The sequence below is a fragment of the Eriocheir sinensis genome, chromosome 54 (genome assembly GCF_024679095.1).
Source record: "Eriocheir sinensis breed Jianghai 21 chromosome 54, ASM2467909v1, whole genome shotgun sequence".
NCBI lineage: Eukaryota > Metazoa > Arthropoda > Malacostraca > Decapoda > Varunidae > Eriocheir > Eriocheir sinensis.
Genome location: NC_066562.1, coordinates 8161046 through 8183103, shown reverse-complemented (window position 1 = coordinate 8183103; position 22058 = coordinate 8161046). Strand labels below are relative to the sequence as shown.

Here is a 22058-nt window from a genome sequence, read left to right as displayed (position 1 = left end):
GAAGAAGAAGAAGAAGAAGAAGAAGATGAAAAGGAAAATGAAGATGAAGGTGAAGATGAAGATGAAGATGAAGAAGAAGAAGAAAAAGAAGAAGAAGAAGAAGAAGAAGAAATGGAAGAAGAAAAAGAACATAACAACATAAGAACATAAGAACGTAAGGAGTCTGCAAGAGGCCGGTGAAGAAGAAGAACAAGAAGAACAAGAAGAACAAGAACAATAAGAAGAAGTAAAGGAAGTCGGAAGAGAGAACACACACCAACATAGATAATTATACATGCAGCACTACGAAGAATAGGAGGAAGAAGAAGAAGAGGAAGAGGAAGAGGAGGAGGAGGAAATAAAGGTATGGAGGTGGAACGCGTAAGTGGACTGGAAAAGGAACGTGATTAGTATTTATATTACCCGTTTTTCTCCTTCCGCCAAGCCCTTCCTTCATCACCTCGACCCCTCCCTCCTCCTCCTCCTCCTCTTCTTTCCTTCCGTGTGCCTTCCCCCTCACCCCCTCACCCTTACACCCCCTCACACACCCCCCTTACCTTATAGCCTTCCTCCATATAAGTTCCCTTCCTTCCTTATTTCCTATTTTTTTTTTAACCTCTCCTCCCCACCCCTTTCTGTTTCCTGTTCCTTTCTTCTAATTGTCTTCTTCCTATTCCTTCTATTTCCTTCTCCCCTTTTCCTTATCTCTTCCTCTCTTCCCCTTTTCACTCCCCCCCCTCTCTCTCTCTCTCTCTCTCTCTCTATATCTCTCTCTCTCTCTCTCTCTCTCTATTCCCTCCTTTTTTCCCTTTTCCTCTCTCGTATTTTCCTCCCCATCTCTCCTCCATCCATTTCCTCCTCCAGTTTTCCTCCTTTTCACTCCTCTCTCTCTCATATTTCCTCTTTTTTTCCTCTTTTCCTCTCTCGTATTTTCCTCCCCATGTCTCTTGTTTCCTCTCTCCTTCCCCTCAAACCTTTCCTCCATCCATTTCCTCCTCCAGTTTCCCTTCTTTTTTCTCTCCCTTCCCTCTCATTATTTCTTGCTAAACTCTTCCTTCCTCATTTTTTGTTCCTTATTCCCTCTATTTCCTCCTTCACGTTCTTCTATACTTACGTTCTTTCATTTTCCTCCTCCTATGTTTCCTTCTCCCTCTCCCTCCCTCCCTTCTTCTTCTTCTTCTTCTTCTTCTTAATCCTCCATCCACTCCTCTTCGTTTCCTTTTGTTTCCTTCAATTCCTTCTTCTCCTTCCTCCTCCTCCTCCTTCTTCACTCTTCTGCTCTTCCTTCCTTCATTCATTCATTCGTTCACCTCACTCCTTCATTCCTACTTCCTTCCATTTTACCAACTCTGCCCCACCCATGCACTCCGTCCTTCCTCCTCCTCCTCCTCCTCCTCCTCCTCCTCCTCCTCCTCCTCCTCCTCCTTCTTTATGTTTATTTATCAGATCATTACGCATTCAGCACACCTGTCGACGCTAATTGCTTCCTGAATCGCTAATGACCCTACCTGTCTTTGTACTAATTGTGTCACTGTTGTTTTTATTATTCTTTCCTTCTCTTATCTTGGAATTATTTATGATGTCACTTCATTTATATATCATCATTTTGTTGTGTCTTTATATTTAGAATGAGGGGGGTGGGGTGGGTGGGGGGGATGTGAGAGAGAGTGTGTGTGTGTGTGTGTGTGTGTGTGTGTGTGTGTGTGTGTGTGTGTGTGTGTGTGTGTGTGTGTGTGGTCAATAAACGTCTCTATCTATCTATCCATCTATCTATCTATCTATCTGTCTATCTATCTATCTATCTATTTATCTGTCTGTCTGTATGTCTGTCTGTCTATCTATCTATCTATCTATCTATTTGTATATCTATCTATCTACCTATCTATCTATCTATCTATCTATCTCTATCTGTCTGTCTGTCTATCTATATCTATCTATCTACCTACTCTTCTAGCTGAAAAATAAAAATAAAAACAATATAAAATGGACCCAATACACACAAATTACACCTCATTCGAATATATAGGTCAACAAATTAGTACATAGCTAAATGAAACAAAAAAAAAAATAGTGCAAAATGAAAACACACACACACACACACACACACACACACACACACACACACACACACACAGAGAGAGAGAGAGAGAGAGAGGAGAGAGAGAGAGAGAGAGAGAGAGAGAGAGAGAGAGAGAGAGAGAGAGAGAGAGAGAGAGAGAGAGAGAGATAACGAGAAGCTTATCAACAGAAGGATGAGAAGCTGAGGGTTCTTGTGTTAACCGTTTATGTTATCTTTCCGTCTTCGCCTTGGTGGGTGTGGGAAGGCTGTTGTGTCCCATCCCTCGCTGTGTTGCAGGTGGATGTGTGGAAGGAGGTGGAAGAGGTTAGAGGTAGAGGAAGAGCTAGCGTGAGAATGTTCGTCCGTTCCTCTAAGATCAGTACTATAAGACTCGGTTCTCACATCAACTATTTCTAAGGGTCAAAGAGGGGGTCAATCGGGTTCTAGCGAGTGTTTCTTCAGGTTCACGGTACAGAGGAAGGGTCAGACTACCACCAGGCTCATAAAACTACTTCTGGAAATGCCCAAAACTCCTACGAAAGCCTTGGCAAATATGTGTTTCTTTAGGTTCATGGTACAGAAGAAGGGTCAAACTACCACCAGACTCATAAAACTACTTCTGGAAATGCCCAAAACTCCCACGAAAGCATTGTCAAATATGTGTTTCTTTAGGTTCATGGTACAGAAGAAGGGTCAGACTACCACCAGGCTCATAAAACTACTTCTGGAAATGCCCAAAACTCCTTCGAAAGCCTTGGCAAATATGTGTTTCTTTAGGTTCATGGTACAGAGGAAGGGTCAAACTGCCACCAGACTCATAAAACTACTCCTAGAAATGCCCAAAACTCCTACGAAAGCATTATTAAATATGTGAACTTGGGCGGGGGGATGGGGGAGGATGAGTGTGTGTGAGAGAGAGAGAGAGGGGGAGAGGGAGGGGATGAGAGAGAGAGAGAGGGATGAGAAATAGATAGATAGACAGATAGATGGTAAGAGAGAAAACCGGAAACAGACATGCACAAATAACATAAAGACGAACAGACGGAGAACCAGAAACAGACCAACACGCAGACAGACAGACAGACAGACAGGCAGGCAGACAGACAGGCAAACAAACAAACAAACAAACAAACAAACAAAAAGCGAAATCCTGAACAACTGACTCCACTTCTACACATCATTTCTTCTTGGTGATAAAAATGGTGATGGAGGTGATGGTGATGACTCGAATAATGATAATGATAGTGACCTTAATAGTGCCAATGATGGTGATGATGATACTGATAATTACAGTGACAAAAGTAATGATGAGAGGTAATACGATGGTGGTGGTGGTGGTGGAGGTTGTGGTGGTGGTGGTGGTGGTGATGATTCATAAACCCTACAGGTGTGAGGGGCTAATGGCGTAGGCAAGGTAACAGAGGGTACAGGTGTGTTGATTTAGGACAGGTAGATAATTAGAAGGTATGTGAAGGTCGCTGAAGAGGCAGCCTTGACAAAGAACCGCGTGGAGATTGGAACGGACCGAGCTGACTATCGCTGCAACGTGGATGTCTTAGCCTTTCCTTACCAGCTTTTCAGAGTTTGGGTGTCGCCTACCACTGCACCAGAAGTCGAAATACCCACACCGTCAGAAACAATACCCATCTCACATCAAATTATTATCATTATTTTTTACAGTAAAGGAGACAGCTCAAGGGAGAAAAGAAGGAAAACAGTAATGCCCCCCCCCCCCCGTCCCCCCCCCCTCCCCCCGAAAATCACTGGTCCTATAAAGAAGAGTTGAGAGGAATGACCAAAAGAGAGGTCAATTTCGGGAGGAGACCATACCAGAGAAAGCGATGAGAGGAGAGCCCTGTATGTGGAAGTGCAAGGAAGGAGGAGGAGAGGAAGACCCAAGATTAGATGGAAAGATTGCATACGAGAAGACATGAGAGAAAAAAGGATTGCATACTAACAAGGCAGGTGAGAGAGGCAAATGGAAGCGACTCATCAAAATCAACGACCCGTATAAAGGCGGACTAACCAGCTGACGACGAAGAGAGAGACCATATTAGAGATCTTAACCCCTTGACTGTAGATTTCCTATAAGAAGAAGACATCACCAAGCTACAGAGATGGAACAAAAAGTCTGCTACAACCCAATGAAGGAAAATGTAACGTTATGCACCTTGGGAGGGGAAATCCAGCATACCAGTACCACATGGGAAACACTCCACTATCCACCACAGAGGCAGAGAAAGATCTGGGACTCGATGTTACCAGGCTACCAGTGAAGGCCAAATCCGTGCCATTTGCAGGGTAAGGGTTAAATAGCGAAATACAGCCATGAACGAAATATTCAAGACACAAAACCTCTCATGTTGCCTCCTGCCGTTCACGAGATAGATTCGGCCCGCGTACACATCCGGCGTTCAGAGGTCATATACGCTGTAAATAGACACAGGACTCAGAGCCAACGAGCTATGAGTAATATATATTATTTTCCGACTAGCAGGCACCGTGTTTGGGCATTTGGGTCTTGACATTAACTTGTATCCGTGAATCTCGAAATACAAAAACAAGCCGAGTTCACTAGAAAATTACCTCTTTGATAGTTCTCCGGGCGGCCGCGTGGGGCGCTGCGTGTATTGCCTATTTGAACTATAGACTATTTGAACCTTTGTCGAGGCGGGATGGAGTACACTAACACCAGACAGAGATGAGAAGTGTTTGGAAAGGCTTTTATATTGCAGTGGAATAGCAATGTCTGATGATAATATTTGTGAATTCATGCAGTTGAGAAGGATCCCTTGGCCGCGGATTTCCTACAAGTAGACATTACCAGGCTACAGGAATGGAACAAAAAGTGACTGCTACAATTCAATGAGGAAAAATGTAAAGTCCTGCACCTTGAGAGAGGATATCCAGCACACCAATACCACATGGGAAACACTCCACTATCCACCACAGAGGCAAAGAAAGACCTGGGACTATATGTTACCAGGGTACCAGTGAAAGCCGAATTCTTGCCAATCGACGGGTTGAAAGAGCGGATACGATGAAAAACAAATCAGTATAGAGTAAGTTAGTATGAAGAAGTTTAAAGTAGAGGAATTTAGTATGAAGCAGGTTAGTATAAAATAAGTTAGTATGAAAAGTATGTTAGTATGAGGTTAGTATGAAGAGCAAGTTAGTATGAAATAAGTTGGTGTGTGTCTGGCTACGTATAAAACATGTTAGTATGGAAAATGTTAGTAAGAGAAGTAAGTTAATGTAAAGCAAGTTATTGATATGGAAAAATAAATCGAACTCTACAGCAATTTTAACTTTCAGAGAGGTGGAAAAGACTGCCAGTTGAAGAAATAAAATAAAGAGAAAAAAGTTTATTATATTCATACCTTGATTTCTTACCTGGGCAGCGGCTGATTAGTTTTCCCACCTCCAGGTAAGGACGACTTCTACCTGCCCCACCTGTCCCCCCGCCCCGCCCCGCCTCCAGCCCCGCCGAATAAGGTCATTAAGAGGAAGCCGCTCAGGTGTTGGTCACAGGTAAGGTTTTGTTTATTGTAATCACTCTTATTTTTATTCATGGATGAGTCAGCGGCGGTATTTTTCGTTTGTTTGTTTGTTTGTTTATTTGTTTGTTTGTTTGTTTGTTTGTTTGTTCTTTTTTGTGTGTGTGAATTAAAATGATAAAGATAATGACTATGCAAACTTATATAAAGATATCCGATTATTATTATTATTATTATTATTATTATTATTATTATTATTATTATTATTATTATTATTATTATTATTATTATTATTATTATTATTATTATTATTATTATTATTATTATTATTATTATTATTATTATTATTATTATTATTATTATTATTATTATTATTATTATTATTATTATTATTATTATTATTATTATTATTATTATTATTATTATTATTATTATTATTATTATTATTATTATTATTATTATTATTATTATTATTATTATTATTATTATTATTATTATTATTATTATTATTATTATTATTACTACTACTACTACTACTACTACTACTACTACTACTGTTACTGACGCATTTTAGGGGATGTGACGTATGGGGGGGCGGAAGGGAGGGGGGGGGGGGTCGGTTGCAGGACAAAACATGACCTTCAGATCTACGAAAGGTCACACTTGCAAGGGTCACCAGGTCAGAGAGAGAGAGAGAGAGAGACACCTTTATCCTTCTAAGCCTATCGTGACGTCATACTTTTTGTTTACGTCATAACTTGTTTACGAGTGTGACGACATGTCTGTCTGTGTGTGTGTGTGTGTGTGTGTGTGTGTGTGTGTGTGTGTGTGTGTGTGTGTGCGTTAACTAGGACAGGCATTCCCACTGGTATCTCTCATTCACTCACTCACTCACTCACTCACTCACTCACTCACTCACTCACTCAGGATGTAACTTCACTGATAAGCTTTCTCGCAATGTCCTTTCTCTTCTACTCTCATCTCTTAATCCTCATCTTTTTCATCTATGGGTTTTTTCTACCTCTTTGCATCGTCTCTCTTCTTTTATTTTATTTTTTGTGTCTATCTCTTTATTTCTCTTTCTTTTTCATTTTTTTCTTTCTTCTAACTCTCTTTTTTTCTTTCGTCTTTTTAATCTCTTTATTTATCTTTATTTTTCTTTTTTTTTCTCTCTCTCTCTCTCCTAACTTCCTTTTTTTCTTCTGTCTTTCTAATCTCTTTATTTCTCTTTATTTTTTTTTATTTTTCTCTCTCTCCTAACTCCTTTTTTTTCTTTGGTCTTTCTAACCTCTTTATTTCTCTGTTTTCCAGTTTTCTCTCTCTCCTAACTTCCTTATTTTTTAATTTCGTCTTTCTAACTCTTTATTTCTCTTTATTTTCCAGTTTTTTTCTCTCTTTCTCGTAACTCCCTTTTTTTTTTGGTTTTATTATCTTTTTTTCTCTTCTATTCCTTTCCTTCCCTTTCTTTCTTTCTTTCTTTCTCTTTTCACATTTTATCTTTCCAGTTTTCATCCTCCTTTTTCTCCTCTTTTCTTTCTTTTCCTCCTTTCCCTTCTTTCCTTCCTCTTCTCCTTCCTCCCTTCCCTCTCTGTTTCTCTCTTTCGTCTCAGTCTTCTCTTCCACTTTCTAACCTTTTTCTTTTCCTCTTTTTCTTCCTCTCTTTCCTCTCCGTTTTCCTCCTTCACTTCACCTTTTCCCCACGCTTCCTTTTTTCCTCTTTTCTTCCTTTCCTCCCTCTTCGTTTCTCTCTCATTTATCACTTTTTTCTCCTCTCTCCGTTTTTTTCTTTCATCATCGACCTTTTTGCTTTTCTTAATCATCAGTTGTTCTTTCCCTCCCTTTCCTTCCATCTCGTTATCCTTCTCCTCCTCCTCCTCCTCCTCCTCCTCCTCCTCTTATGATAACTCTCAGCGATGACTTCATGACCTTTAAGCAGTGAGGTCATTATGCTTACAAACGTCATCAACATCATCGTCATCATCATCATCATTGTCACGTCGTATCCGCAGAAGTGAATCATTATTTTATTTTGTTATTTTATCTTTTTTTCTTTTCTCTCATTTTTTTTTTCTCTCTCTTTTTTTATCTCTCATCCTGTCCCGGTTTGTTTTCCTTCTTGTGGTTAGATTAGTGTTGTCTTTTTCTCTTTTTTTTCTTTCTTTCTGTCTTTCTTTTTCTGTCTTTCTTTCTCTCGAGCGCTTTGTCTATCTTTCTTTTGTATGTATGTTCGTATTTCTGTTTCCTGTTTCATTTTTCCTTTTTTTTCTTTCTTTCTTTCTTGCACACTTTTTCCATCCGTTCATCTTTTCTTCATGTCTTTCTTTCTTTTTTCTTTGCCCTCTTTCGGTGTTTTTTTTTCTTTGTTTTACTTCTTCGTTTGTTCTTTATTTCTTCTTTTCTCTTTCTTTCTTTCTTTCTTTCTTTCTTTCTTGTTTTCATTTCCCGTATTTCTTATTCCTTCCTTCCTTCTCTGTTTCTCTATTTCTCTTTCTTTCTTCTTCTTCTCTTTCTCTATTCTCTCTACCCATCCCCCCACCCCCCCTCTCTCTCTCTCTCAAATCACCACCACCACCACCACCACCACCACCAGCAAGCACCTGCCCAATAAGGCGAAGGTATGCCTATCAAGGGTTTCTTCTTCTTCTTCCTCTTCTTCCCTTCCTCTCACCACCTGGAAATACCTGGGCGGGTTACCATAATGACCCTAATGTGTTTTACCTGGAAGAAAAAGGTGTCCGAGGTAAATAGTCTAAGTGGATAAGTAAATGATGTTGTTTTACCACGAAAATAGAATGTGTTTAATGAATTCACGGTGTAATGTTTCAGGGAATGTATGACTGAGTAGGGAAATAAATTGCCTATAGTGGAGTTTTTAATATTTTTTTAGTGATTTATTTTGTAGTTTTTAGCTTTTTTGTATTTTTTTATTAGCTTTTTTGTATTCTTAGCGATTTTTTTAATTTCTTTTTGGCTATTTTTCTTTTTTTCTTTTCTTTTTTTAATTCGTTAGGGTTTATCATCGGTCGTTCTTGTATTTCCTATGTCCTTAAGCTGTGGCGAGGACGTTGAGATCTCAGAAAGTTTCACGTATCTTGGTAGCGTAGTTCATAACAACGGTGAGTCTGGCCAGGAAGTCTTACGGCGGATTGGTCTGGCCCACGGTGTTATGGACTCGCTCAACACGAGTATATGGCGTTGTCGGTACCTATGCGGAAGGACAAAGATCCGGATCTTCAAGTCCCTTGTGCTCCCTGTCTTACTCTATGGTTGTGAGACATGGACACTAAATGGGGACTTGGAGAGGCGGATTGATGCCTTTGGTAATAAGTGTCTACGCAGAATCATGGGATATCGCTGGAATGACTTTGTGTCAAACCGGCGACTACTCCGTGAGACTGATTCGACATATATTACCTGCGTAGTCCGTCAACGCCAACTCCGGCTATACGGGCACGTGGCACGTTTTCCGGAAGCTGATCCTGCTCACCGGGTTGTCTCTGCAAGAGACAATCCTGAGTGGAGGAGGCCAAGGGGACGCTCACGGAGTTCGTGGCTGGAGCAAGTCGATCGATCCTGCCGGGAGGTACTCGGGTTGGGAAGGGAGCCTGCATGGAGACTCGCCCGGAGGGACCCTCGGGCTTGGCGTCGTATAGAGTGGGTGGGGCGACGCGCCCCCGGCGTATGCCCCCATTGATTGATTGATTAAGCTGTTTCGTTTACTACTACTTAAAAAGATACATTAATAAAGAACAGCTCAAATGACCCTTCACTTTACTTACCGAAAGCTTATCCTGAAGAACCATAACGCATGCATCCTTTCCCGCCCACTAAGCGAAGCACACTGACGAACATGCGACGCGGTAGAGAACGTAAGAACAAGAAAGATGAAGGCTTAGAGAAAGGAGTATACGAAAGCGGGTCAGAATCGGAAGGAGAGGTCATGCTCGCGATTCGAAACTCTCCTCTGGAAACCGTTTAGTCATGATGAGAGAGCTCTTCTTACTCTCACTTTATACCATTAACGAAAACATTGCGCTGGTATTTCCTCCTCGATTGAAAAAGAGGGAACTTGCCTTCTTTGTTTTAGCACTTTCTCTTTTTTAATCGATTCCGTAGAAGTAGAAGGTGTGTGTGTGTGTGTGTGTGTGTGTATGGGTTTCCCCGGAGCGCCAGTCAATGTCAACCTGGGTGTGTGGTGTTAGGTGGGATTAGGTTCACAGGATCTGCCTCGCATACCCCTACCGGCCTCGTGCAAATTGTCTCCTTATGCTCTTGTGTCCTGATGTATTCTGTCTGTGTGAAAAAAAGGACTGAAAATTAACTAGCTAAAGACTTTCAATATTTTAACAATTATCGTTATTTCTCTCTCTATTAGCTGTCTCCTTATGCTCTTGTGTCCTGATGTATTCTGTCTGTGTGAAAAAAGGGACTGAAAATGAACTAGATAAGGACTTTCAATATTTTAGCAATTATAATTATTTCTCTCTATTAGCTGTCCCCTTATGTTCTTGTGCCCTTATGTATTCTGTCTGTGAAAAAATAACCGGCTGAAAATGAACTAGATAAAGACTTTCAATATATTAACAATTATCATTATTTCTCTCTCTGTCTATCTATGTTTTTGTATGAGTGAAAATCTTTATTTTTCGTACAGTTAGCCTCTTTTCTCTGTCTGTCTCTCAGTATATGTAAGTAAAAAGCCTTTATTTATTATTTCCACACTTTATTTTCATTATCTCTCTTTGTATATCTTTGTTTCTCTCTCTCTTTCTCTCCTTCTTCTCTTTGTAATATCTTTCTCACTCTTTATTTTCTTTATCACTCTTTGTATATCTTTATTTTTGTGTAAGTTTAAAGTCAGCCTTATTAACACACTAATTATCTCTTCTCTTTCTCTCCTTCTTCTCTTTGTAATATCTTTCTCACTCTTTATTTTCTTTATCTCTCTTTGTATACCTTTATTTCTGTAAGTGGAAAGTCAGCCTTATTAACACACTAATTATCTCTTCTATTTCTCTTCTTCTTCTCTTTGTAATATCTTTCTCGATGTCCATGTATTTCCCTTTCTGTATTAACATTCTATATCATCTCTCCCTCTCTGTCTGTCCGTCTGTGTGTCCGTCTCCTGTTCCATATAAGTGAAAGGCCCGCGAGAAAGTGTAACAAGAATGAGTCAACTTGTGTCCCGTATAGATGATGTGTGTAACGAATTGGTGTTCCCAGGTCGGCGGAAACAGCTCCCCCGGCCAAGGTCTTAAAGGATTGGTAGTTGTTTGGCAATGTGATGTGACGCTCTTGTATATAGGACAGTGGTAGGCCAGGTCAGGTCAGGTCAGGTCAGGTTAGGTTAGGTTAAGGTAGATCAGGTTAATATGACAAAGGAGGTTAAGGATAGTTGGCGAAGGAGTTTTTTTTAATATTTTTTCGCGGCTTATGATTTTTCCTTCTCCTCCTCCTCCTCCTCCTCCTTTTATTCCTCCTCACAGTCTTCTTCCTCCTGCATTCAATAGTGTCCAGATATATTTTCCTCCATTTTATCCTCTTCCCCTCTTCCTCCTCCCCCTCTTCCTCCTCCTTTATTTGCTTCTTCCGCCTCCTCCTCCTCCTGCATTGAGTAGTGTCCATATATATATTCTTTCTTTTCCTCCTCCTCCTCTTCCTTCTCCTCCTCCTCCTCCTCCTTCTCCTCCTCCTCTTCTTAATCGTCTTCCTCCTGCATCCCAAAGAGCGGAGGTACACTTTCCGGGTCGCGTTTTGGTTTATCTCGTGTATCAAGGTTGTGGAGACGAGATCGAAAAAGGTCAAGCAATGGAGAGAGAGAGAGAGAGAGAGAGAGAGAGAGAGAGAGAGAGAGAGAGAGAGAGAGAGAGAGAGAGAGAGAGAGAGAGAGAGAGAGAGAGAGAGAGAGAGAGAGAGAGAGAGAGAGAGAGAGATTTATATAGTTACATAAATTTACATATATTTACATAGAAAATCAGACCACACAGACCCCATGGTCCAGACTAGGTGGTGTCCTTAAACCTAAGTGATTCTACATTAATCAGAAGACTCCAAAACGTTGCATTTCAACGCTAGTTGATATTAAGTTGAAGGAAGTGACGGTCGAGCTTGTTTTTAAAGGAGTCAATCGTGTTACACTGGACCACTGAAGGCGGGAGCTTATTCCATTCTCGCACTACAACGTTGGTGAAGAAAAATTTGGTGCAGTCTGAATTTACTTGTCTACATTTAAGTTTTGTGCCATTGTTCCTCGTTCGCAAAGTGTCATCGATCATAAACAATTTTGATTTGTCCACATTCGTGAAACCATTAAGTATTTTAAAACATTCGATCAGTTTTCCTCGGAGGCGACGTTTCTCAAGAGAGAACATGTTAAGGGGAAAGCTTCTCTTCGTAGGATTTGTTGCGCAAAGAAGGGATCATTTTTGTTGCCCGACGCTGAACACAAGCTTCTAATTTAGCAATATCCTTTGCATGGTGGGGAGACCAAAGCTGTACCGCATATTCCAAGTGGGGTCTGACTAAACTACTGGAAACCGGAAGTATTACATCTTTATTCTTGAATAAAAAGTTTATTTTAATGAAGCCCAACATTCTGTTCGCTTTATTTGCTGCATCGTTGCATTGCTGTAAAAATTGAGAGAGAGTTTGTTCTTTATTTCTTTCTCTTCTCTCTATCTGGTGCCCTGTTTTTCTTCTTTGGTTCATTTTCTTTTTCTTTTCTCTCCACGATGACAGAACAAAAGTTGTTATACCCTTACGTCACAGTTCTCCCTCCAGCAACAGTCCACGCCGCGGCCGCCGTCAGCGGGCAGGAAAGTACCCACCACACCAAGGCTGCGTGTGTGACCTTCCTCTGAGGGCAGTGTAGGGAAGTGAGTGAGTGGGGATTCCAACCTTAACCTTCCCTCTCACCTCTAGTTCCTCCTCCTCCTCCTCTTGCTCCTCCTCTTGCTCTTGCTCCTGCTCTTTCCTCTCCTCTTCCTCCGCTTCCTCACCTGCCCGCGCGCACACACACACACACACACACACACACACACACAGACACACACACGAGGTATTTACTTATTTTATTATAGTTTGACTTTATTATTTTTTTTCATTAGTTTTATTTGTTTTTATTTTTATATATTTGGGAATAGGGAAGAGAGTAACAAGGAGACGGTAGAAAAGTAAAAGGAGGAAAAGTAAGAGAAGAAACGCAGAAGGGGAAACAGAAAGACGGAAAGAAAAGGGAAGTAAAAAGGAGGGATAAAAAGTAAGAAAGTAAGAGGGAAACAGTAGGAAAGACATTAAAAAGGAGAATAATAAAGAGAAATACATAAAAAGGAAGCAGAAAGGAAGAAGAAAGGGAGAAAAAAAATGGAAGGAGAGAAAATGGAGATAAAACGGAAAGGAAATAAAGGAAGGAAAATAAACAAGTGACCAAAAGATAATAAAAGGGAAATAAAAGATAGGGAAAAAAATGAGGAAGAGAATGAGGTAAGAGAAGGGATCGTATACCGTGCAATAGGCCTTCCTTCTCCTCCCCGTTCCTCCTCCCTTCTTCCACCCCTTTCAGGAAACACCTTCAGTTACCCATTAAACGTGAACGTGAAAGAAAACGACCCTGACACAGAATCAAGGAAAACCGAGCTAAGTGGTTGCTCATTTTCCCTTGCGCGCGGAGGCTTGCGGGAAAAAATAGGATAAAATAATGATAAAAAAAATGATAATGGGAGATGCTTTTAATAATAATGACGGAAGATAGATTGTAATGACGTGTTAATAAGCAGACTTAATGATTATAATGAGGCGATTGTACTTGTTGGAAGCGATTAGTAAAAGTGTTTGAAGGATAAGAAATTGAACGAAAAAAAATATAATATAGATAAATGATGTTTGAAGTTTGTTTAGTAATATTTTTTGTTAATTATTTGTCTGTTTGTCAATGGATGTCTAATATTTGATAAACACACACACACACACACACACACACACACACACACACACACACACACACACACACACACGCCTGAATGACTGTGAGAAAACACGGCACCTGATTGAGAGAGAGAGAGAGCAGTTTTTTTTTTTTTTTTGCCCCATTTCGCAGAGTTTTCCTAAATTTCACTAGTTCTTCGAAGGAGGAGGAGGAAGAGGAGGAGGAGGAGGAGGAGGAGGAGGAGGAGGAGGACACACCCTTGCAAGGACGCTTCATTCCACTTTTCCTTCCTCACTACTGACTGTCACGCACCTCCTCCTCCTCTTCCTCCTCCTCTTCTTCCTCTTCCTCCTCTTCCTCCTTCCTTATCTTCCTCCCTCCCTCTTCCTTATCTCCATTTCCTTAACATTTTCCTATCTTCATCTTTCCTTCCGTTTTTCTCTCCATCTTGTATTTCTTCCCTTCCTCTTCTTCCTCCTCTTCCTTATTCCTTATCTTCTCTTTCTTTATCTCTTTCATATCTTCATCTTTCCTTCAATCATTTTTCTCCCGACCAGTTTCTTTCTCTCCTTCCTTCCTTCTTCCTGCCTCTCTTATCTATATTCTCTCATTCCTTCTCTTTCCTTTCTGTTTCCTCTCATTTTATTTATTTCCCTACTTTTCTCCTCCTCCTCCTCCTCCTCCCCTCCTCCTCATTCACAGCCTCCTTTTTTTATCTCCTCTTCCTCCTTTCATAATATCTGACTAATAACACTCGCCATATCTCTCTCTCTCTCTCTCTCTCTCTCTCTCTCTCTCTCTCTCTCTCTCTCTCTCTCTCTCTCTCAAGGTCACTGTCGCGCTTAATTACCTGCATTGTCGATCACCTTTGCTCACCTGTATGACGTCATTGCCGTTTACCTGTCCCGGATGCTGGAGTAGTAGTAGTAGTAGTAGTAGTAGTAGTAGTAGTAGAAGTAGAAGTAGAAGTAGTAGTAGTAGTAGTAGTAGTAGTAGTAGTAGTAGTAGTAGTAGTAGTAGTAGTAGTAGTAGTAGGAACAGTAACTAGACCAAAAATAACAACCTCGTATCAGTGGTAGTAGTAGTAGTAGTAGTAGTAGTAGTAGTAGTAGTAGTAGTAGTAGTAGTAGTAGTAGTAGTAGTAGTAGTAGTAGTAGTAGTAGTAGTAGTAGTAGTAGTAGTAGTAGTAGTAGTAGTAGTAGTAGTAGTAGTTGTAGTAGTAGTAGAACACTCTAGCAACATTACGAAACCAAGTGCGTCATTTCAACGTCACACTTCCTTCCTCCTCCTCCTCCTTCTCCTCCTCCTCCTCCTCCTCACTTCCTCCTTACCTAATACAATTTCCTCTCCCTCTCCCTCCCTTCCTCCTCCTCCTTCCTCCCCTACTTTTTCCTTCTTGTTGCATCTCAATTGTCACAGCAGCAGCCTCATCCTGCCCACGAATTTCCCCTCCTGCAATCTCTTTTCCTTCCTTTATTATTTCGTTTTGCTATTTCCTTCATTATTTCTGTTTATCTTGTTCTCTTTTGCTTTCATCATTCTCTTTTATTTCCGTCTTTTTTATCTTGAATCGTGTCTTTCTTCTTTTTTATCGTTTTCTCTCTATTTTGTTTTTCTTTCCGTTTTTTCCCTTTCTTTCTCTTTCTTGATTTCCTTTTCTTCCTTTCCGTTCTCCCCGTCTCTTCCTTTCCTTCTCATCCTTCGTACACTTCTCTCCCTCTCCTTCTTCCCTTCATCTTCCCTTCTTTCTTTTTCTTCCTTTCCTTCCCATCCCGTCTCTCACTTCTCTCCGTCAACCCTCTCCCCTTCCCTTCCTTTCCCTTCCTCCCTTCATCTTTCTTTCCTTCTTTCTCTTCCTTTCCATCCTATCCCTTTTCTCTTCCTCTTCCTTTCCTTTCCCTTCCCTTACCTTCCCATCCCTTCCTTTCCCTTCCCTTCCCTTTCCCTACCTTTCCTTACCCTTTCCTTCCCTTCCCTTCCTTTCCCTTCTCTTACCCACCTTCCCATCCCTTCCTTTCCCTTCCCTTCCCTTTCCCTACCTTTCCTTCCCATTCCTTTCCCTTCCCTTCCATTCCATCCCTTCCCTTCTCTTACCCACCTTCCCTTCTCTTCCCTTACCTCCCTATAGCTTTCTCTTTCATCCTCCCCCCTCCCCATACATTTCCCCTTCCTTTACGTTCCCTTCACCTTCATCCCTTCCCCCTACGCACTTTACGCAGGCTTCCAGGAATATGATCTCGGCGAATGCGGTCACCTTCAAAGCGGTCATTTTCCCCACTTCCTTCCTTCCTTCCTTTCACTTTCAACGAGAAGAAGAGAGAGAAAAAAACACAGGTAAAAACGGATATACTTACTGTCTGGGTTTTCCTTATTGCCTGTTTTTGTTTTTGTTTGTTTATTTATTGTTTGTTTTCATTTTCATTCGACCTTGTTTGTGAAAGTGAAAGGAAAGATGATGATGACGATGGTGAGTGATTCTAAGGTAATATAAAAAAAGAATGATTGAGAATAAAGGAAAATATTCATATGAGCATACATACATACATACACACATACACACATACATACGTCTCTCTCTCTCTCTCTCTCTCTCTCTCTCTCTCTCTCTCTCTCTCTCTCTCTCTCTCTCTCTCTGGTTTGTTTGTTTGTGTTTTCCATCATTCTCGTCTCGTCCAATAGAAACTCTCCTTCACCTGCTTGCTGTGTTCTGATTGGCTGTTGAAAGTAAGGCTCCCGCAAGCTGTTATTGACCCATATTTTCTCTCCCTCCCTCCCTTCTTCCCTCCCTCCCTCCCTTCCGTATTTGGCGTCTTCCCTTTCCTCTATCTCTCTTTCTCTCCTTCATTTTCGTCATCTTCGTTTTCACCTTCATCCTTATCGTAAGCGTCATATTTTTCTTCAATTTTTGTTATTTTAGTTGTTATTTTTTTTTTGGTCTTGTTCTTCTTCACCTCGTTTTTGTTTTTGTTTTTCTTGTTTTTCATATTTTTCATCTTGCTGTTCTTGTTCCTGTTCTCTATCTTGTTCTTCTTCTTCGTCTTCTTGTTCTTCTTCTTTATTTTGTTCTTCTTCATCTTCTTGTTCTTCTTCTTCATCAATTCTTGTTCTTAATCTTTATCTTGTTCTTCTTCATCTTCTTGTTCTTAATCTTTATCTTGTTCTTCTTCTTAATCTTGTTGTTCTTGTTAATTCTTCATCTTCTTGTTCGTCCTTATTACTTGCCCTTGATATACTTGTTCATGCTCTTTATATTCTCTTTCATCTTGCACTTGTTCTTGTTCTCCTCTGTGTGACCGTTCCTGGCTAATGCGTGACCGACAAGGTTCACACACACACACACACACACACACACACACACACACACACACACACACACACACACCTCTCTCTCTCTCTCTCTCTCTCTCTCTCTCTCTCTCTCTCTCTCTCTCTCTCTCTCTCTCTCTCTCTCTCTCTCTCTCTCTCTCTCTCTCTCTCTCTCACACACACACACACACACACACACACACACACACACACACACACACACACGTCTCTCTCTCTCTCTCACACACACCCACACACACACACACCCACGGCTCTCTCTCTCTCTCTCTCTCTCTCTCTCTCTCTCTCTCTCTCTCACACACACACACACACACACACACACACACACACACACACACACCAAGTCTAACTACCTGAACTTGCTATAGTGTACCTTAAAACATTATCTGGAAAACAGTCAACGTTGAAAATGAGAAAATGAAACGAGTACTCAACCAATATGTACACTCTAACTAAATACCTACACACCCGAAATTGACCTCTCTTTTGGCTAATCTTTACCGTTAACTATTATTTTTTTTGTTATCTATTATCTATTTTGTTGCCCTTGAGTCGTGTCCTTTGATGTAAAAAAAATAAAAATGACAGCCTATAGAGAAATTACTATATATTACTCTACTGACTAATATACATGATACCAAAAGAATAGTGAGTTTGGTAGTCTCTGTATAGCTTCTTATCTGCTTGGTTATACATGATATTATACATGAGCAAGATTGTTAACGCCGATTAGAGATATATTCCTCTATGTATGAAATCTTAGAACTGTCACCGCCGATTAGAGAGATATAGTAAGATTCTGATTTTCATACATGGACGAATAATCTTACAACTATATATCTCTGTGATCGGCGGTAGCACAGATATATAATAGATAGTAGCCTTGTATATAGCTTTTAATCTTTCTAGTTGCTTACACATAGAAGCCAGATAATAGCCAGCATACTAGCCTCTATATAGCATTTTCTTATCTTTGTTTATATATTCAGCATAGTAGCAAGATGATAGAGAGCTTAGTAGCCTTTGTATAGCTTTTCTTTATCTAGTTCTGTTTTATTGTACGTCTGGCAGCTCGGTTCACGGCGCACCTGTCTCACCCATGGAGGTAGAATTAGTGGAGTCCCGCTAACCCAACTTTGCCAGATTGTCGTACTCAGCCGCTTATATTTCCCGACTTCCTACCCAAAATTTGTCTTCTGGGCTCCAATAACGAAACTCATTTATAGTTATCGTTAAAATAGTCAGATCCTGATGTTTCTTGGCAATAGTTAGGCGTCAGAAACCGGTAAATACTATGCTTTGAGTACGATAATCTGGCAATGGTGCGCTAATCCCATTCATTGAGGTGAAGCCGACGAACTGTCAAATTTACGGCCAAATGATGGGGGCGGGCGAGCCTGGCCGAGCCCATTAAGAGGGACCTGAACCTGACAAAACCTGACACCTGGCCGTAAAAATGACAGGTCGGGCGGATTCACTTAATTGGGTTGATGTCGACTCCACTAATTCTACCTCCATGGTCTCACCTGGCGGCTATCAATCAATCTATCATTCAACAGGCAACAGGTGGAAGGGGCGGAGGTGTGCGCGCTCGGCCTTGATTCTAAGCAACTTATCCACGCCTTCAAGCAGATGTCCCTTAGCGTATACGACTACATCAATTCCCATGACTTGAGGTTAGTGACAATAGTTGCGTGAATACCTGTGTTGAGGGTTTGATTAGAACGCCGGTGAGATTTTCAGGTGAATGTTTGATAATTGGTTGTTAATTGAACGAGGCTGTTAGGTGATTCGTGGTTGGTTGTTAATGTGCTTAGGATTATACAAGTCATGGTGTTCACTGTGATTAGATTGATTAGGCGTATTATGAACAATGATTGGGTTTGATTAGAACGCCGGTGAGATTTTCAGGTGAATGTTTGATAATTGGTTGTTAATTGAACGAGGCTGTTAGGTGATTCGTGGTTGGTTGTTAATGTGCTTAGGATTATACAAGTCACGGTGTTCGCTGTGATTAGATTGATTAGGCGTATTATGAACAATGATTGGGTTTGATTAAAACGCCGGTGAGATTTTCAGGTGAATGTTTGATAATTGGTTGTTAACTGAACGAGGCTGTTAGATGATTGGTGGTTGGTTGTTATGTGCTTAGTGTTATACAAGTCGTTTATGGTGTTCACTGTGGTTAGATTGATTAAGCGTACATTATGAACTATGATTAGAAGTATTAGATCGTGATTGACAGTGTTAGAATTGTGATTAGGAGGAGGAGTTGACATCAGTGGCCTTGACGTTAATTGATAGTACGTGATATTTTTAGCTCGTCCGGAAGCTGTTCACTATAAAAAAAATAGTAACCCGAAATACTATAGTTAATGAATGATGATAATAATAGTTTTAATTCGCCCGGCGGCATATATAAAAAAAAAGACAGGAGTGCATAGGCCTATTTGCTTGTGTGTGTGTGTGGGGGGGGGGGGGGTTAAGCTAATTACGAGGAGGAACGTTTATATCGAAGCTACCTTAGGCCTAATTGTTCAAGCATTCGTTTTCTATAAATACCATCAATAATATTCAACCACAAACCAACACTTAACAAGCGAAGCATACGCAACTCAATTCTGGTTAATCAAAATGGCTCAGATCTATTAATGTGATTTGGTTTCATTTTACATTCGCTATTTATTAACCAGTCATTGTTCTCCAGGATCAGCCGTGGAAGAGAGGAGATGAGCAGAAGAGATGGAGACGCCCCTTCCCCTAACCCCACCTTCACCACCGCCACCTCGTCTCACTGGACACGCCCACCGCCCACCCACTCACCTGACCGGCTTTGTTTGGCAGGTTGGTGTTGGGAATCTTGTTATCAGTATATATATTTTTTTCTGACATGGATAAGGAATAGATCAGGCTTGTAGTAATTACATGATTCAGTCAATTAATTAAAATAGCAATTGCTTTTTAAATTAAGAGTTCAATTACAATTTCAATAACTCCATATTTTGTGATTACCTAATTACATCAAAATTCAGTTGATTAAAATTACTGCTGGCCTAGAATAGATCATGTTACTAGAGTATGGCAATTAATTATTTATTGTATACTTTCCTGCATATAGCTTTAACTCTCTATTCATTATGTCAGTGGGTAGGGAGGGGTGAGTGGGGCAGGGAGGGGTGAGTGGGAAATGCATTAGAGCAGAGGTTCTCAAACTGGGTGCCACAAGTTTATTATTAATTTAGAATCCTAGCTTTTTTTCTTTTTATGTTAGTCTGCATTTATAACTCTTAAGTTAATCTAATTCTACTGATGAGTTCCATGTCTGGGCACGTACTGTACCGTATATTAATTTTGGTCTGAGTATGGATAATAATTTCAATTAATTAATGAAAGTAATTTAAACAGGTACAATTGTGTATAAGAAGTTAATTCATGTGAGGAGGGGTGTGTGTGAAAAAGGGGTGCCACAAAAGGGTTTATATAAGTTCAGGGCGCCACCACTGAAAAAAGATTGAGAGCCTCTGCATTAGAGCTTGACCAGATATTTTAATTTTCTTCTTGCTTGTCACCATCATTTTCTTCTGCCTCATTAATCATTCAGTTACTTTATGACCTGTTGGAAAAGTGTAGGAGGATGTCTGTGATGAGCATGACCAGATGTTGTAGTTTATGACCTGTTGGAAAAGTGTAGGAGGATGTCTGTGATGAGCATGACCAGGTATTGTAGTTTATGACATGTTAAAAAAGTGTAGGAGGATGTCTGTGATGAGTATGACCAGATATTGTAGTTTATGACCTGTTGGAAAAGTGTAGGAGGATGTCTGTGATGAGCATGACCAGATATTGTAGTTTATGACCTGTTGGAAAAGTGTAGGAGGATGTCTGTGATGAGCATGACCAGATATTGTAGTTTATGACCTGTTGGAAAAGTGTAGGAGGATGTCTGTGAAGAGTATGACCAGATATTGTAGTTTTGATATTGTCACCATCACTTCCTTTTGCCTCGTTAATCATTCAGGTACTTTATGACTTGCTGGTAAGGTGTATGAGGATGAGTATCCCTCTATCCCCTCTGAGCAAATATTCATGTAAGCAACTTTCCAATGTCACGTAGTACTATAGTGTCTCAAATCTATCATTAATGTTAACTATTTAGAATATTTCCTGCATTATATACTTCACGGTAATGGTAAATCCAGGACAATACAGTACCTCCCGGCAGGATCCATTGACACGTTCCACTCGGCTGTCATTCAGTTGTTTTTAATACCATAAAGGGAAAGAAAGTATGATATTTACTGCTGCACTTTATTTTGTTCATTCTCACACCTGCTTGGATGTAGGAACAGGATAAAAATTACTTTCACACACACACACACACACACTTAAACTCTTTCTTGCGTTGAGGTTCTACTCCGTTTATCTGACATTTTTATCTCTTTCTGTCTGAGTTTTGGCGGATTATTTTCTGCTGTCAATTACCTGCTTGTGATCATCTGCTGTTCTACCAATCCACTTTTATGTGTTGACTTTTGTTATGCAGAAAGCAAGAGTAGAATGAGCCAAGTAGAAAGATAAAAATCAGAATCACAAAAATATATTAACCAACACAGTAGCCAATCAGTGGTATCTATACAGCCTGATGGCACAATGAACCTGCAAAAAACACTGTCTAAGAACTATCTGAACCATTGACAATTGGGGTAAGATCTAAGCAAATGCTGCACACACAAGCCTTCCATTTACCAAAGCATCTTGTGGTATAAATCAACAAAGAATGACCTCACCTTGTATAGAAAATCTCATTAGTAAGGAAGCATATATGAATTTTCGGAGTCTAGACGTATGGTGTTTGTTATGGTTTTGTTAGGTTAAGTTTAGGGTATCTTCAAACACATGACAGTCAACACCCAATAGTATAAATCAATGAAGAATGACCTCAATCTGTTCTACTTGCAGGGACAGGCTGACAGGAGATGGCAGTTTGAGCCGTAACCTACACAAGATTTAAACAAGAACTCATGCTACGGGAACGGCCACAAATAGACTTCATCGCATGCAGCGGCTGTCACATCACACCTTTCATCATCATATTCCTGTCAGATTAATTTAACTGGATATGCTGAGAGAATTATGTCATGCCCCGAGAGCTTCATTTTTCTATTTCCTTTATTTCCCAACATGTCCTCTGCGTGTATCGAAACACACGAGAAATTAATCAAGATCAGGGTATTCGCCGGCTGCCTGGGATCGAACCCGCGACCAGCGTGAC

At 40.5% G+C, this 22058-nt stretch overlaps 1 long non-coding RNA gene across 1 annotated transcript; it reads left to right on the top strand.

Moving 5' to 3' along the window:
• Nucleotides 1–5546: 5546 nt before the first annotated feature.
• Nucleotides 5547–21930, top strand: LOC126983716 (uncharacterized). Its single transcript, XR_007736170.1, has 4 exons — nt 5547–5569; nt 18346–18462; nt 19494–19630; nt 21746–21930. It is a non-coding gene; the product is annotated as an uncharacterized LOC126983716 (long non-coding RNA).
• The last annotated feature ends 128 nt before the right edge of the window (nt 21931–22058 follow it).